The following is a 19040-nucleotide window of genomic DNA, read 5'->3' as shown; positions in this document are numbered from 1 at the left end:
AGTTGACGCCATCGAGACATTCGTTGACAAATGAAATATTAAAGAAAGATTTTTTTCTCTTTTTCATCTTTTCCAATGCGGACTTGCTTGAAAAGTCTGTGACTTGCATATCCGAAATTATAGCTGTAAGTTTGTATTGGTTTGCTTGAGAGTTTGTAACATTGGTTTCCAAACATAAGATGAACAGAGTATGAAGTTTTGAAAGGGGTAATGAATTAAGTTTCGTGCGAATGTGATGAATACTTAACGGCTTTGTACAGCAAGTCATGAATAGAGATATCATGCAGAGTAAGTGACATATAATGACGATGACAATAACTGCGTCTACGCCGATGAGTACAGTTGAAAATATTCATCACATTCACCGAGCTACACGAAGGATACCTATACCATCAATTTTGTAATTGCAACCATATGGTGTCGCAGTTCCAAATTGACTAATCCAGCAGTCCTCGTTTTGTCTACAGAAAGGCGTTGCAAGATTAGGATTGTTAGAGCTATGGTATAGTTTTTCCGATAAAACGTACTGTCATAGAAATAATGGAATAATCGGGCTGATTGAAATTCTTGTAAAGAATGTCGTTTGCATTGAGGTTAATTAATGTCTGATCTATGACCGCACATACGTTTGTTTAGACTTCTTTTTGTTTCATCGACGTATACCAATCAATAGCAGATGACACCGTGTCCATAGTACTGTCTGTTTCGGACTTTTATACTGGGCGACATCCGATCCACCAGCTTAATGTTTGATCTTCGTAAATTCAAGCAACTTAAGTTTTGCTACTGGGCGGATGATGTCCTCGGGGACAAAATGTCCACCAGAAGAGACATCGACACAGTGGATATTAAATGATAGGACATCATCAATATATCTGAAAGTAAAATTAAAGAATTTCGAAATGTGCTTTTTCTTTTTATCTCTTAAAATGTTCTGATTTTATGAATAAATCTTACTCCCTACGAGTACAAAAACAAATCAGCTAGTAGGGAATGCACAATAAGTATTCGTTGAAATACCGACTGTTTGTTGAAATATCAATCCACCAAACTCAACAAATATATTGTTGATCAAAATGTCCAGTATTTTAAGAATATCATCTTCAGTATATGTTCTGGTAGATTAACATCGTGGTTCTTCACAAAACTAGAATAATCATACTACAAAATGTGAAATGTGGATCTACGATTCCCTTTTTATAGAAAAAGCTCTGTTTAATGAGATGGTGAAGCTGATCTATCAACTGAGCATGGGGTAAAGAAGTGTAAAGCCTAGAAAATCAAAAGTCGTTATGTTGCGGCAAAATTGTAATGATTGTGATCGAAGATTAAGCAGTAGGTCTTTCGAATTTGTGATAATAAAATTGAGAAAGGAAATGTGGAATGTATCAAAGCGACAACAACCCGACAATTCATATATGGTTTACGCCAATGGTAGTATATATTTCATCACAATATTAAGACGGTCATTTTAACTGTAGAAAGAGTAGTAGTCAGTACTTTAAAAAAAGATGTTTAGTCAAACATTTTGGTGATTCAGCTATGTATCGTTCTATATGTGGAGTTTTGTGATGTTTTCTCTAAGTAGCAACATTCCAACATCACCTGCATACGGGGTATATATCTCCTAATTGATACGATATTCCCGTGCTTGCATTTCCCATCATGATTTTCTTGATAGAGGGTTGCTGCTCACAAGAAAGCTATTAAACTAAGAGTTCCAAATGGTGAAGTTGAAATCATCCCTTCGTAAATTTTACGGACGCCATCACGAGTTGGTTGACCGTTTTGGAATAACCGTTTCACAAATGATATCGGATATGTTCCGTACGCCGTAACTACGGTCCCCTTCCCTTTCATGAATGTGACCTACCGAATAAGACTAGTTAGTGGGTTTGTTATCACATAAGCAACACGACGGGTGCGACATATGGAGCAGGATCTGCTTACCCTTCCGGAGAACCTGAGATCACCCATAGTTTTTGGTGGGGTTTGTGATGTTTGTTCTTTAGTTTTCTTTGTTGTATCATGTGTACTTTTGTTTGTCTGTTTGTCATTTTCATTTTTAGTCATGCGTTGTCAGTTTGTTTTAGATTTATGAGTTTGTCTGTCCCTTTCATATCTTTCGTTCCTCTTTTACCAACATCTTTGAAATAAACAAATTAGTTATTACCTTGAACAAAATAAATTAGTGTTTGACACCAACGTGTCAAGTGGCACAAGGATCTCAATGTGTCACTTAAATTGGCAACTAAAACAGATAATTAAACTTCATGTCCAGGAACATAAAAACATTCCAATTTTTTAAAAAGAAAATCATTTTACTTTGAAAAATTTCCGAGGACAAAAATAAATGCGGAAACGGATCGAATGCCGAATTTTTGTGTATACGGTCACCTTGGAAACAATCCTGGGTATATAAATTCACACGAGTGACCCACAGCATATCTATAAAGGTAACTTTCTACATAAAGAAATTTTATAATATTTTTAACTACTAGTTCTTGCAAGGCAATACTTTAACTCCAATTAAACGGTATTTATGTGACATTCAATTCAACAACTACGCTTGAGAAGATTTATGCATGTACTAGACGTGTCTGATAGATAATTTTAAAAGTGCGTATTGTCATGCGTCTATTTTTCTACATTAGCTAGATGAATAGGAGGAGGGTTGAGATCCCATCAACATTTTAAACCCGGCTGCATTTTTGCGTCTGTCCCAAGTCCCAAGCCTCTGACCTTTGTTAGTTTTGTATAATTTTTAATCTTAGTACATTGTGTATACTTTGGAGTTTAGTATGACATCCATAATCACTGAACTAGTATAAATATTTGCTTAGGGGGCAGATAAAGGTGCGGGAATATCTCGCTGCATTGACGACCTATTGGTGACCTTCGTCTGCTCTCTGTTCTATGGTCGGGTTGTTATCTCTTCGACACATTCATCATTTACCATTCTATTTTTGTTAACATTTAAATAGAAACAAAAATGAAATCTTATAGTCCAATCCATAAGAATTATTCTTAAACCTATTAATACGATGATTTACATATTTTTAAACCTTTCGCTGTATTCCAACAGACCTACACAATTTTAATTTCGCGGGCATCTTAAATATTTATATATTTCTTCATGTTTATATCTGCCTGTGTGGCTGTCAGTTGTCTTCGGAATCATCTTGATTATTTAGATGGGATCTAAACTAGAAAACACACGAAATGGTGATACATATTATATAATTCAAGTATTTGACAATAAATGCCCATTTAAGGAAGAACTTGGATAAGAATGATGATTTTTTTTCAGATGTACACAAAAGAACATTGACAAAATGGAGAGAAATAGACAAGAAATACATTTCCACCTCAGCAACGACGTTTATTGTACAAGCACTTGACAAACACAGGGGTGTGATCATTACTGGATCTCCGGGTTGTGGAAAATCTTGTGCCGCTTATCATGTAGCATTGACCCTTGAAAAGGTAGGATACGAAATAATTTATTGTGATTGTCCATCAGAAATATTTAAGCAGTATAAGACGGAGAAGTTCCAAATTTTTGTATTGGATGATATTTGTGGTAAATTTTCTATAAATCAACAAAAAGCAGACTCCTGGGAGCAAAACGATGGTAGAATGAGTATGTTGATTGAATCATGTAATCAGAATGATGACTATGAAGATAGCGCCAAAATATATGAGACTAAATTCATAATCACGTGCAGAGAGAACATATATAGTCACAAGGGATTTCCAAAACTGACTTGCTTCTCACTTGTACAATGCAACCTTAGTACCAAATATAAAAATTCTCCAGATGAAATGAGAAATATTGCATTGTCATATGTAAATGAGGAGACAGTGAATATCTTAGGAAATATTTGTCTCTATGATTTTTTCCCTCTTTTATGTGGTTTGTACTGCACTCAGGTCAATCGGGATCCCAGATTTTTTACTCATCCTGTTGAAATAATTAAGAAAGAAATCAAAGAAATGAAAATCAAATCAGAAACATCTTTTCTCTGTCTTTCTCTGCTTGTTATAAATAATAACAAATGTTGTAAAGATAAATTAGAATCAAGTCATATGAAACAGCTAATAAAGGCTATATGCAGAGAGAGTGAATTGGAATCAGTCGTTTCCATTGTGTCGATACACAAATGTTTTGAGCGTCTTCAAGGAATTTATATTACCGTATCAGATAACTTATATACTGCAATCCACGACAAAATGTTTGACATCATTTCAGCAGCCGTTGCACCATTTATAATGAATTCTTTAATAGAGTTTGTTGACATTGCTTTCATTGCACAGCGCATTCAGCTTTCGTCGTGTGGTCAAAGTAGTCTCCCCTTTGTAATAAATATCCAACCAGAGTTGGAAAAAAATCATCTCAAAAGACAATACAAAGAAGCAATGAAAGGAAAATATTGGAATGTGTTTGGAAGTATACAGACAGAAAATGAGGAATATAGAAAACTACTTTTGTCTTTTCTGAAAGAGCAAGACACTCAAGCGGAGATTACGTACGTTCCTAACGAAGATATGACCACACCGTTGTTCGTATCATCTTATTTGGGATACATAGATTTTGTAGAATATTTTATAGATAGAACTCCATGTCACTTTAATGTAAAAGACAAAGACGGTAGATCTTTTTTTTATGTAGCGTGTGAAAACGGTCACATTTCAATGATTAAATATATCATGAAATATCATTATGACATCAATGCAGAAATTTCTGATCAATCGCAAAATCTACATACAAAAAAAAATGGGCAGACAGCTCTACATGCAGCCTGTATACATGGACATTTGGAAGTAGTTGAATTATTGATTGAGAGCGGTATGAATATAAATGCAAAATCAAATGAAGATAGAACGCCGCTACATGATGCTTGTATTAAAGGTCAATATGACACAGTCAAACTCTTACTTGATTTAAATGGCAATAAATTAAATAATCGTGTAGATACGACCTTTAAACAATTTTTTGGATGGTCAGTTTTACATTCAGCTTGTTTCTTTGGACATACAGAAATAGTAAAGTTATTGATTGAGATCGGTATAGATATAAATGACACATTTATGGATGATTTGACACCGCTGCATCTAGCTTGTTTTTTAGGTCAATATGACACAGTGAAATTCTTACTTGATTTAAATGACAAACCATCAAATCTTGGTGTAGATGCAACAACAAGGACCACATTTAGATCTTCAGTTTTACATGACCAAACATTAAATAGTCGTGTGGATACAAAGACAAAGACTATCGCGGGATGTTCCGTTTTACACACAGCTTGTTATTTTGGACATACGCAAATAGTAAAATTATTTATTGATATCGGTATGAATATAAATGACACATCAGAAAATGGTTTTACACCGCTATATTTAGCTTGTGACAGAGGACGATATGATACAGTGAAATACTTACTTGATTTAAATGGCAAAAAAATAAATAGTCGTGTAGATACGACAACGAAATTATCTAATAACTGGTCGATTTTACACTCTGCTTGTTGGAATGGACATACAAAAGTAGTAAATTTATTGATTGAAATCGGTATAAATATAAATGACACATCAAAGAGGGGTGACACACCACTATATTTAGCTTGTGAGAGAGGTCACTATGACACAGTGAAATACTTACTTGATTTAAATGGCAGAACATCAAATAGTCGTGTAGATACAACCATAAGGAATATATTTGGATGGTCTGTTTTGCAAGAAGCTTGTTTCGGTGGACACAAGCAAGTGGTAAAATTATTGATTGATGTCGGTATGAATGTTAATGACACATCAAAAACATCTTTAACACCACTTTATTACGCTTGTACCTGTGGTGACTATGACACAGTGAAATTCTTACTTGATTTAAAAGACCAAACATTGAATAGTCGTGTAGATACTACAACAGAAATTAATGGAGAGTCAGTTTTGCATCGAGCTTGTGCAAATGGACATACGCAAGTGGTAAAGTTATTGATTGAGACCGGATTGAATATAAATGACACATCATATTCAGGTGCAACACCGCTACATTGCGCTTGTCAAAGAGGTCAATATGACATAGTGAAATTGTTACTTGATTTAAATGGCCAAACATTGAATAGTCGTGTAGATACAGCAATTAAAAAAAAAGATGGATGGACAGTTTTACATTTAGCTTGTTTCTTTGGACATACAGAAGTAGTAAAGTTATTAGTTGATGTTGGCATGAATGTAAATGACACAACAAATGAAGGTTATACACCACTAAATTTAGCTTGTCGTAGAGGTCAATGTGACACAGTGAAATTGTTACTGGATTTAAACGGCCAAACATTGAATAGTCGTGTAGATATAACAATTAAAGAGGAAGATGGATGGACAGTTTTACATTTAGCTTGTTTGTATGGACATACAGAAGTAGTAAAGTTATTAGTTGATGTCGGCATGAATGTAAATGACACAACAAATAAAGTTTATACACCACTAAATTTAGCTTGTCGTAGAGGTCAATATGACATATTCAAATTGTTACTTGATATAAATGGCCAAACATTTAATAGTCGTGTAGAAATAATAATAGAGGAAGATGGATGGACAGTTTTACATTTAGCTTGTTTGAATGGACATACCGAAGTAGTTAAGTTATTAGTTGACGTTGGCATGAATGTAAATGACACAACAAATAAAGGTTCTACACCACTAAATTTAGCTTGTGAAAGAGGTCAATATGACATAGTGAAATTGTTACTTGATTTAAATGGCCAAACATTGAATAGTCGTGTAGATACAACAATTAAAGATGAAGATGGATGGACAGTTTTACATTTAGCTTGTTTCTTTGGACATACCGAAGTAGTAAAGTTATTAGTTGATGTTGGCATGAATGTAAATGACACAACAAATAAAGGTTCTACACCACTAAATGTAGCTTGTGAAAGAGGTCAATATGACATAGTGAAATTGTTACTTGATTTAAATGGCCAAACATTGAATAGTCGTGTAGATACAACAATTAAAGATGAAGATGGATGGACAGTTTTACATTTAGCTTGTTTCTTTGGACATACAGAAGTAGTTAAGTTATTAGTTGATGTTGGCATGAATGTAAATGACATAACAAATGAAGGTTATACACCACTAAATTTAGCTTGTCGTAGAGGTCAATGTGACACAGTGAAATTGTTACTGGATTTAAACGGCCAAACATTGAATAGTCGTGTAGATATAACAATTAAAGAGGAAGATGGATGGTCAGTTTTACATTTAGCTTGTTTGTATGGACATACAGAAGTAGTAAAGTTATTAGTTGATGTTGGCATGAATGTAAATGACACAACAAATGAAGGTTATACACCACTAAATTTAGCTTGTCGTAGAGGCCAATGTGACATAGTGAAATTCTTACTTGATTTAAAAGGCCAAACATTGAATAGTCGTGTAGATACTACAACGAAATTTAATGGAGATTCAATTTTACATTTAGCTTGTTTGAATGGACATACCGAAGTAGTAAAGTTATTAGTTGACGTCGGCATGAATGTAAATGACACAACAAATAAAGGTTTTACACCACTAAATTTAGCTTGTGAAAGAGGTCAATATGACACAGTGAAATTGTTACTGGATTTAAATGGCCAAACATTGAATAGTCGTGTAGATACAACAATTAAAGATGAAGATGGATGGACAGTTTTACATTTAGCTTGTTTCTATGGACATACAGAAGTAGTTAAGTTATTAGTTGACGTCGGCATGAATGTAAATGACACAACAAAGAATGGTTCTACACCACTAAATTTAGCTTGTCGTAGAGGTCAATGTGACACAGTGAAATTATTACTGGATTTAAACGGCCAAACATTGAATAGTCGTGTAGATACAACAATTAAAGATAAAGCTGGCCGGACAGTTTTACATTTAGCTTGTTTGAAAGGACATACCAAAGTAGTAAAGTTATTAGTTGATGTTGGTTTAAATTTAAATGAAACAACAAATGTTGGTGATACACCACTTTATCTAGCTTGTAGGGAAGGCCATCATGACACAGTAAAATTCTTACTTAATATTAACGGTAAACAAATAAATAGTCTTGTAGAAAAAACGATTGACAATAAAAATGAACAATCAGCCTTGCGTGCAGCATATTCAAATGGACATATAAAAGTTGTGAAGTTATTGAACGATGCTGGTATAAATGAAGAAACAAGAAATATGAAAAATTCTTGTATGATATTGTGAAGTTATTCAACAACAATTGTGTACTATTGGAAGTATGTTATTGTAAACGGAATTGTTCTTTAAACATCATGAATCATAGAATGTATCTCTAAAATTCCTGAACTTAAACTATAATATATAACGTTTAAAACTAAAGCCATTGCAATACAAATCTTACATTAAAATTTATCGGTACCATTAAAATAATACGATTTCTATTATTTCTCATTAATTCATCCAAATTTAAGACATTTCTAGTCTAATTACATGGCTAAATAAGATACAAATCAAAATGTAGGCTTTGTTTTTCTTGCAGTATCTTTGATTGTCAAAGAGACAACTTTCCACTTTTTATGTCTTTGTCTTTATGTTATAAGAGTTGTGCTATTGTTTTTATACGCCCGTTGGCCGACCATTTGTCCGGATATCCGGACGTGTCGGACATTACATCAAAACCGCTTCAAGAAATTTGCATGTAATTCGGTGTAATGTTTATATATGTTGACGTGAGCTCCCTGTCGTATTTTTAAATATATTTCAGATTTAACGTTTCCGAGTTTTGGAGTTTTATTCATAAAAAGTGGGATGTTCCAGTTTTCAGACAATAACTCAAATATGCTTTGAACAGATTTCATGTAACTTTGGTGATTTTGTTTAGTATCTTTTAATGTGAACTTCCTTTCGTTTTTTTTGTTTTTTTCTCAGAGATTTTACTTTGCTAAGTTTTGAGTTTTATTCATTAAAAAAGGGTTGATTGTCCAGTTGTCGAACAATAACTTAAAAATGCTTTGATCAACGTTAGTGGATTGTTCATTTCTATTGACGTGAGCTCCCTATCGAGTTTTATAAATTTTAGGTTTTAAGTTTCTTATTTTAATATGGGATTTTATTTATTTAGTTTTCAGACAATATCCTTAAAGTACTTCGAGCAGTTTTTATTAAACTTTTGTGCCTGACTTATCTATTAACCTGCCTTTATTTTTTGATAAATTTCTGATATGACATTAAGAAGTAATTGATTTTTTCTTTGAAAACGCGACGGGCGTATCATGCACTCATGGTGCAGCTGTTTAATATCAGTTATTTCTATTTCAAAATTCCATTCACTTATTATATTTTCTGTCAGAAGATATTGTCTTGTTGCATATCGGCAGATTTTTAGCAAGTTGATGCATGTTTATATTTCAATATATATCTCATCATTATTTCTCCGTTCTGAGTGTTCTTGCGTTTATTTGTCACGTAATGGTATTATTACCATTGCCTTATGTTTTGCTAGACATAAACTACTATAAGTGTTAGTTAAACATAATATATATGTTATAAGGCAACAAAACAAATTAGGCCAAGCTAAATAAATAATATAATTACTATATTGTAACACTAGTGACTCCTCTATTTCGAATTTTCAGTAATATATATTTGTGTAGAAATCAGATTGATGGCAAATTACTTTCTGTTTGCTCTTATTGTACATTATTTGAAAGAGACATAGTATTGTTCTGTCTTTAATCTCATCGTGTGTCTGTTACAAATGTTTCAACTAGTAATTATGTACAGTTTGAATAGTGTTACTCATATGTATATCTATTCATCTGCTTCCCCTTAAGGAATAAAACTATTCAAAGCTCAATTGCTTTCTATGCTAAATTTTGATAATTCAAGCATTCACACTATTTATGTCAAAACTATATCTTATTCGTTCTGGTTTTGAAACTTTATGTTGCACGAACTGGTTAGAATCAAGTACTTCCGATCTTCATTACAGACAAATATGCCCTCCTATTTGAATTTCTGTTTGTTTTTAAATTATTTTAAATAAACCTGAACAATTTTTGTGAACAGTGACCCACCCCCAAGTCATGATGCTTTCATTAAATACCAAAATTACCCAAATAGTTTACAGATTTACAAGTAATAGTTATGTGTAGCAACTATGATACAGATCGTTGTCTGCTCGTATGCTCGTCCTATTGTTAAGCCATGTACTATAAATGATGTTGTTATCTCGACACAATATGTTGTTATAACGACGACAGTGTTTCGTTATTTAATGTGACTCTCAACACCGTCTGTATAGCAGCTGAATGACTGAAAGAGAAAACATGAAAAGCAAAACCCACTATATCAACTAGTCTTGAAAAGATAAATAAGGCAACAGTTGTATACCGCTGTTCAAAACTCATAAAAAAAAAGACCATAACAAACTATTTTTAGATGTATACTTCTGTGACCTTAAGAAAGGTTATTTTCAAGTTTAATTTTGAAAAACCTCACATGAAGAAATAGCTATTATCACTGGGGTAAAGCTGATGACCGTAACTGCATTTACGGTCATCCAAAGATGTCGGATGAAAAACTAGGTCAGTATCTGTATTGTCTGTTAAAGTGTTTCTATATCATTTTCTATACTAAGCATACATTTGTACGATGCATGTAAATTTATAAAATGTTCACACGGAAATCACAAATTACTACACAGAAATGTGTATGAAAGAGAAAATTGGATTTGAAAAAATCGCTAAGATGACCGTAAATCATAATCGAGATGACCGTAACAGGATCAGCGATTCATAACAAGAGTGACCGTAATTGGTTAAAGATGACCGTAATTTATAAAGGATGACCGTAACTTTTAAAGGATGACCGTCAATTCTAAGAAAAATCCGTATTGGTATTCATAGCTTTTTTTTGGAGTTTGTCTCAATAGGGGCTTGGGGAGCGGATATAAATATGTTTAATCAATTTCTTTTTAACTATTTGTCGTATTTTGAATTAATAACACTGATAGTAAATTGTGATATTTATTGATGAGGACATTAAATTTTAATACAAATTGACAGCGTTACGATGAAAAATTTTAGAAAGAAAAAAAAAATTAATTAAACATATGAATATCCGGTAATCGAGCCCATGTGTATGGTTCCAGAGGAAGCAGATTAAAACCTTAATTTGTCTTGATATGTTATTACATTTCTGTTTATTGAATTTGACAAGGTTCACCCTTGTTATACGCTATTCGTACCATCTGAAATAAAAAACATTTTCAATGGTAGTTGAAACGATATAATATCAATGGATGTACATACATTGGCATTTTAAAAAGGTGAATCTAGTATTTAAGAATTGAATGCTTCTTTTTGTAACTTCATAGGGTTGTAAAAGCGTTGACCGTGCGCACATTTTTGTCAATTTTCTAAAAATGTGCGCATGGTCAACGCTTTTACAACCCTATGAAGTTACAAAAAGAAGCATTTCTGCGCTTCATACAAAATGTACTTCGGTTAACGCTTTTACACCCCAATGAAGTTACAAAAAGAAGCATTCAATACTTATTATTACATTTTTAGCTAGGATCATGGAAACACGAGTTTTATCTATTTTTTTATTTCATTCACCTGTGCACTTTATTGTGGGACCTCGTGTAATCAAGAATAATAAGTTTTATTGTGTGATGCAATTGCTTAAGGAATAACACGTGATGTGCAGTTAGCCAATCAGAATAACGTATCATAATGAAACATACATCTTTCTGATGAGTTAAGCCCTTTTCAACTGATTTTTATAGTTCGTTCTTTTGTTATACTGTTATACCACTGTTCCAGGTAAGGAGGAAGGTTGGAATCCCGCTAACATGGTTAACCCCGCCACATTATTAATGTATGTGCCTGTCCCAAGTCAGGAGCCTGTAATTCAGTGGTTGTTGTTTGTTTATGTGTTACATATTTTTTTTTCGTTCATTTTTTTTTTATATAAATAAGGCCGTTAGTTTTCTCGTTTGAATTGTTTTACATTGTCATATCAGGGCCTTTTATAGCTGACTATGCGGTATGCGCTTTGCTCATTGTTGAAGGCCGTACGGTGACCTATAGTTGTTAATGTCTGTGTCATTTTGGTCTATTGTGGACAGTTGTCTCATTGGCAATCATACCACATCTTTTTTTATTTTTTATATCTAATGTAATTATATGACATTAAAACATTTAAAAGGAATCAAAGAAATAAAAAAAAATCTACTGGCTTGTATTTGGAGACTTCATATGGTGAACTAATGTATGTATTTGAAGCACGTCTTATTTTCTTCTACCTATAGGATAATACTACATGTATCTTATTAATTCGTTTTATACCAATTGCAACACGATTAATTATTTAATACAAAAAAGGTAATACAAATACGGATGTTTTTATTAATTACGGTCATCCTTTACAAATTACGGGCATCTTTTTACCAATCACGGTCATCCTTGTTATATGTTACGGTCATCTTGATAATATTTTGATTATGATTTACGGTCATCTTAGCGATTTTTTCAAATCCAATTTCCTCTTTCATACACATTTCTCGGTAGTAATTTGTGATTTCTATGTGAATCTTTTATACATTTACATCGTACCAATGTATGTTTTGTAAAGAAAATGATACAGAAACACTTTAACAGACAATACAGATACTGACTTAATTTTTCATCCGACATCTTGGGATGACCGTGAATGCAGTTACGGTCATCAGCTTTACCCCAGTGATTATGTGTAGTCTGGATTCAATTGTTGATAGTTGAAGTTGGAAAACTCGTCAATGGTTTTGTTACCCGAATTACAATGCGGTTATTAAACTTTTAAATGATTAAAATCTTCAGTCCCAATGCCATTGTATTATGTTTAACAGATTTGCGTTTCATTTTGCATTCGCATTCCTCAGACCAATTTTAAGTTTATTTCATTTACAAAAAAATATACTTTTTTTTATGCTTTTTGTTTTGTTTAAAAAAAACAATCAAGATCACAAAAATATATGGTTCCTCTCATAGTTGTATGTACCATTTGGAAATATAAGCAAAATGATGTTGTTTTTTTTTCTCAATCGATTTGATGAATTTCGAACAGCCGTATACTAATGTTGCCTTTATTTAGAAGAAGGCAGTCAGTTTTGGGCTGGATTACGATGCTCTATATGAAAATAAAATGTATTTAAGAGTCAACTGATATCATAAGTGGGTAACTTGTAAGGAAGGACATGTATATTCTAATATCTCACATTCCAAATCCTGTTTGTTTATTTTTTTCCCATTATTAAAATTGTTTAATCCCTTCCTCTCGTATTCTGCTTTTAACCCCTTAATCCCACATCAAAAAATTTAATCAAACCCCCATTGGTTAGATACACGAAACGCACTTTTCGTGTTAAAAATTATAAACCAGGTTGCTGATATAAGACTTAAAATAATCGTCTGGTATATGACATAATCGTGTACTTTATTTGAAAATCGTCTGTTTCCTCAGTGTTGATAATTATAAGATATATAGAACTGCATAAATATAGGTCAAAATTTACTGTTCATCATTAGATATTTTGAAGATAATTACAAATAAGTTTTATAAGACATGGTATAAATGATCAATTAAATGTTGCTTTTTCTCTATGGTAAATTGTTTTAAGAATTTTGTCGTAGGTTTGTTTGTTATTCTGTAAGAACATGTCTAGTTGTAAAAGGGCTCCAAACCTTGTCATTTCATAAACAACCAAACGTGTTCATGTTTTTAATAAACACCCAAACGTGTCCAATTCCCAAACATGTCCATTTTAAGCTTATTGTTTTCTTTAATTGGAACTATAAATCGTGTCCATATTATAAATACGTATGTTATTTGGTTATTGCTTTTTTCATGAACGTATACTCATTTTGCTATTTCATTAAAAAAATTAAAAAAATAAGTTACTTTTTAAAACAAACAGTATAACCTGGATAATAGTGGGGTGTCCGTTCGGCTATTTTGAATGTAAATGTTAGCAGTCATACTCAGTTAAATTATAGATATTAAATTAGATACCTCTCGTAGAGAGAATGTCACTTTCTATGCGCATTAAAACCTTTATAGCATTTCACTCTTGGTGCCGTCAGTTGTATTGTTGAAGACAACATTTTTAAATAAAAATTCTGCACATTTTTTTTTATTAAAACCAGCATCATATTACATATGGGAAATTGAAGTAGTTTCTTACTGAAGTCATACAAAAACGGATCTTTACTCTCTCTTGATTTTTTTACATGAAAATTCCAACTATTTTTAAATCCTGAATAACCGTAAAATTTTAAGCCTAATCCTAAATTCCCGGTATGATAATACTTTTGTAGAACATAGTTAAAGTATATGTATTGTTAACATGATGTCGTTCAAAAAATGGATGAAATAGTTGGCACAGAACGTTAGGTCTTTTGATTGGTGCCTTTATTGATGATGGAAACCTAAAATTTATTAAAAAACCTGATAACTTGTATATGATTTGAAGAGCTGTTTAAGTAGTAGAACTGTTGACAAAAAGAAAGTCAATTCTGTTGAAAGCCAGCCATGCAATATTCGGATTAATATAAAAGGCATCATTTTTAATAGTACAAAATAATCCACATAGTACACGATTAATTCGAATTTAGAATTATTTGTATGTTTGCTCTAAATGAGTATGAGATACTTACAACTGAACAATAAGCAATTTCTGTCAAAAGTTAATTCATAAGTTATAGATTAAATTTGTAATTCATTAAAAACCGGCATTGAACCAGCTAGATCTAACTAATGTTAATAAATGAATAAATCATTGAATTGTCGTGAACGTTATTGATGTCATTCAGGACATACACAAATGATACATGTATTAGCGTTAAAAGACGTGAGACGTTCCTGCGTTAAATAGTGGACACGTTTTGGCGAAGAACAATTATCGGACACGTTGGGGGTTATGAAATCGGACACGTTAGGGGAATGTTGAATACTATGGACACGTTTGTTTGGGGAAATCGAACACGTTTGGGGTGAAGGACACGTTAGGGAGTATTACATATCTGAAAGAGAAATTAAATGACCTGGCTTCTTTGATCTTCTTGTTTCTGACAAGTGTCTGAAGGAACTCAGATTTATTTGAAAATAAGATTAGGTCGGCATAGGATTGCCGACAATTTGTTGAAAACGTTTGCCTCCAAATATTTATATATATAATTTGTATAAACAAGTGTTAATTGAAAACAACGTTCATACCTATGTTTATATATATATTTATATACAATAGATTTTAAATTTTAACTTATCATAATAATGAGCTGTCTGCCTTTTTACGTCAATTTGAAGTTTCAAGCATTCCTGCGTAAATTTTACGGACGCCATCACGAGTTGGTTAACCGTTATGGATAACCGTTTCACAAATGATATCAGATATGTTCCTAATGTCGTAACTACGGTCAACTTTTCACGATTAGTATTTACATGACTTACCGAATAAGACTTTTTACCGGATTTGGAATAACATCATCAACACGAGGGGTGCCACATGTGGAGCAAGATCTGCTTACCCTTCCGGAGCACTTGATATCACCCCCAGGTTTTGTAGGGGTCGTGTTCCTTAGTCTTTAGTTTTCTATGTTTTGTCTTCTTTACTTTATTTGTTTGTCTTTTTATTTTTAGCCATAGTTTATTTTCAATCTCTAAGAAAGACAACTCTTCTTTGATCAATATTTCAATTAGATTATGAAATCTCATTGCCTGATAATATAATCTGAATACTTTGGTGCAGTAAATACAGTTGACCGTATGACATTGAAATTGACATATTTCACCGAACATATCTTTTACATGTTGTTTTTGGTACATTTAATTCTAACCGAAACCTTACAAAGTTAACCCACGTGAAAATTTTCAAATGAGTTTTCAAAAGTCGTTTGAGGTAAATGTTTGGCTCATATCCAAATATAATTGAAAGATCTCAAATTAAGAATTTTTACAGATTTGAAGATTTTCATAAAATGAAATTATGTGAAGTCCCTAAAGAAATATTCAAGACTAATGTCATGACAATATCTATAAAAAAGAGAGATATAGAATATACCAAAGGGATTTTTAAGGTAGAAGGCAACAGACAACGACAAGAAAATGAAAAATAAATAAACGAAAAACTACAAAAATTGACTTGATGAATAACAACATTTTATCAAAACGTTTCAAGTTTGTCGTTAAACAGTTTAACAAGATGATGGTGCTACTACTTCTGTCTCTTTCAAATATTTACATGACATTATTATGTTTCAGTGAATTGATAACAATGTGCAAAAGTACGTCAAAAACCGACGTTAACTTTTGTCTATAAATATTTCTGTTTTATTTTAAAAAAAACCCCAAATACTTCATGCTTTCAAATATATGGAAATGCATATCTGTATAAACCCTTCATAGCAACCTACATAATATATATTGTCATTCAGTATAATTATATGATCCTCCTTTAACCATTTCCAGATTCACTAGCGTATGCCATTGATAAATCAATTGTACGTGCACAAAACTGTCAAAAAAACGAACAAAATGCAAATTTGTTGATTAGGTATTGTCATAATCCAGATAAATTTTATAGAGTTATTCACATATCTATTCAGTCAAACTTGTATATAGATAACGATTTGTGAAATTGTTGTCATGATCAGAGAATTGCACTTGCAGTCTTTGCGCAGGATGCCTTTTTTCCACAGTTTATTTTATACATAGTTTTAACATACACTTTTATGTATATGTTTACCTTTGGCCTAGGTTTGATTCACTTGTGTTTAAACGCACACTGATTAGGCTTGGCCTATTTACACACCGGTTGACTATTTTTAAATAGTGGTCAGATGAGTTCTTGGACACGTTATAATTTTATTTCTGCTTGGGATTTTCGTGTGGAAGGATGCCACACTCGTTAGAGCATTTCATATTTGAAATCTAAATTTAACCTACAATGGTTCTACTGTATATAGTGCATCAATTCCGAGGTAAGTGTTTTATTCTTACATATATTTATACTTTTTCTGTGTCTTACTTTTGTTTATCAAATTTCCGAAACTTTCAGACTTCTGCAGACAATTTTCCATTGTGTAAATTGTTCAATTTATAATGCTTTGTAAACAGATTTTAACATGTGAAAGATATGAAAACAATGTCTTATATTGAGATATTTGCGGTTTTACTAGTGAACATGAACAAGATTGTTAATTACGGGTACAAATTGAATGTACGTGATATTTATGTGTACAAGGTTCCGAATTTCCTTATGTACGTGAAACTATCATGCAAATTATGATATTTATTACAGTATGACATATTTTGCTACATATAAAATGTATGTGCTTATTTATCTTCGTAAATTAATAGAATACATATGTTCATTTTATGAACGTGAGATTATAGAGTTCATGTTTATGTTGCATGTACGTGCAAGTAAATTGCATATCTTAATTGATAATCGTACTAAAGAGTTTGTACAATTATATTATTATTAGGTTCCGGCCTGCACCAGATTAATACAATGCTGCGGTGTTAAGGAGTGGTCATACAGATTGAACGCAGTCATACAACATTTATCAAACAACATATCTACGTATTATAGTGGAACTGTCGTGCACTTCCATAACCGTCATAACGATATAACATTCAGGGAAGTACAAACTACTGAAGCTGTTGGACTATTTATTTGGACTTTAATATTTATAATAATTGGATATATTTTTTTTCTTAATTGTTTTTTGTTTGTTTGTTTATTAAATAATTTAATTATTTAATATTCTAATCGTTGATTCTGTAGTCAATATTGTAAAAAATAGCTCTGAAAGACTTATCCATCCATCCGTCCGTGACAGACATCATACAGAAAATATAACACAAACAAATAGTGTATCCATCAAACATTTTATATATGTAATGTATATTTTTTTAGCTGGATTGTTTATCCAAAATACCGGTGATACTGTAAAAATACTACACGGATAAATACTGTCGAATACTAAAAGTAAAATGTAGTACATTTTTGCAATCGATTCTAGCTGTGCATCTGTTATACTTGGGTTACTCGGAATATCCCTGGCGTTAATTACCTCTTCAGATACTTTTGCCAGGTTATTGTCACAAATAAAATGCTGAAGGTATTTAAGTGTAGACCTTTTTCCTTGCTGAAAGTAGAAGAATAAGTGTATTCTACTTAAGACAGAACAATTGTGTGTTAGCTTCAATGATAGAAAACATGGAAAATGAGGTCCTCGGGGAAATAAATCTCCACCAGCAGTGGCATCGACCCAGTGGTAGTAAAAAAACTCATCATTGATACCAGGACTCAATTTTGTATAAACGCTAGACGCGCGTTTCGTCTACAAAAGACTCATCAGTGACGCTCGAATCCAAAAACGTTAAAAGGGCCAAGTAAAGTACGAAGTTGAAGAGCATAGAAGACCAACATTCCTAAAAGTTTTGCCAAATCCAGCCATGCCAGCTAAGGTATTCTATGCCTGAGGTAGAAAAGCCTTAGTATTTCAAAAATTCTTAATTTTTTAAACAGTTAATTTATAAATATAACCATATCAATGATAATTCATGTCAGCACAAAAAGTGCTGACTACTGGGCTTGTGATGCCCTCGGGGAAATAAATCTCTTCCAGCAGTGGCATCAATCCAGTGGTTGTAAATTAACTCATCATAGATACCAGGACTACATTGTGTATATACACCAGACGCGAGTTTCATTTACAAAAGACTCATCAGTGACACTCGAATCCAAAAAAGTTAAAAGAGCAAAAAAAAGTACGAAGTTGAAGAGCATAGAGGACCAAAATTCCTAAAAGTTTTGTCAAATCCAGGTAAGGTATTCTATGCCTGAGGTAGAAAAGCCTTAGTATTTCAAAAATTCTAAATTTCGTAAACAGTTAATTTATTAATATAACCATACATATCATAATTGTATCAATGATAATTCATGTTAGCACAAAAAGGGCTGAAAACAAACTACAACCTTAAGCTTGATTTTA

This window comes from Mytilus edulis, chromosome 12, assembly GCF_963676685.1.
Source record: "Mytilus edulis chromosome 12, xbMytEdul2.2, whole genome shotgun sequence".
In the NCBI taxonomy this organism is placed as follows: domain Eukaryota; kingdom Metazoa; phylum Mollusca; class Bivalvia; order Mytilida; family Mytilidae; genus Mytilus; species Mytilus edulis.
The sequence above is the reverse complement of the archived record's forward strand: the minus strand, read 5'-3'. Positions refer to the sequence as shown.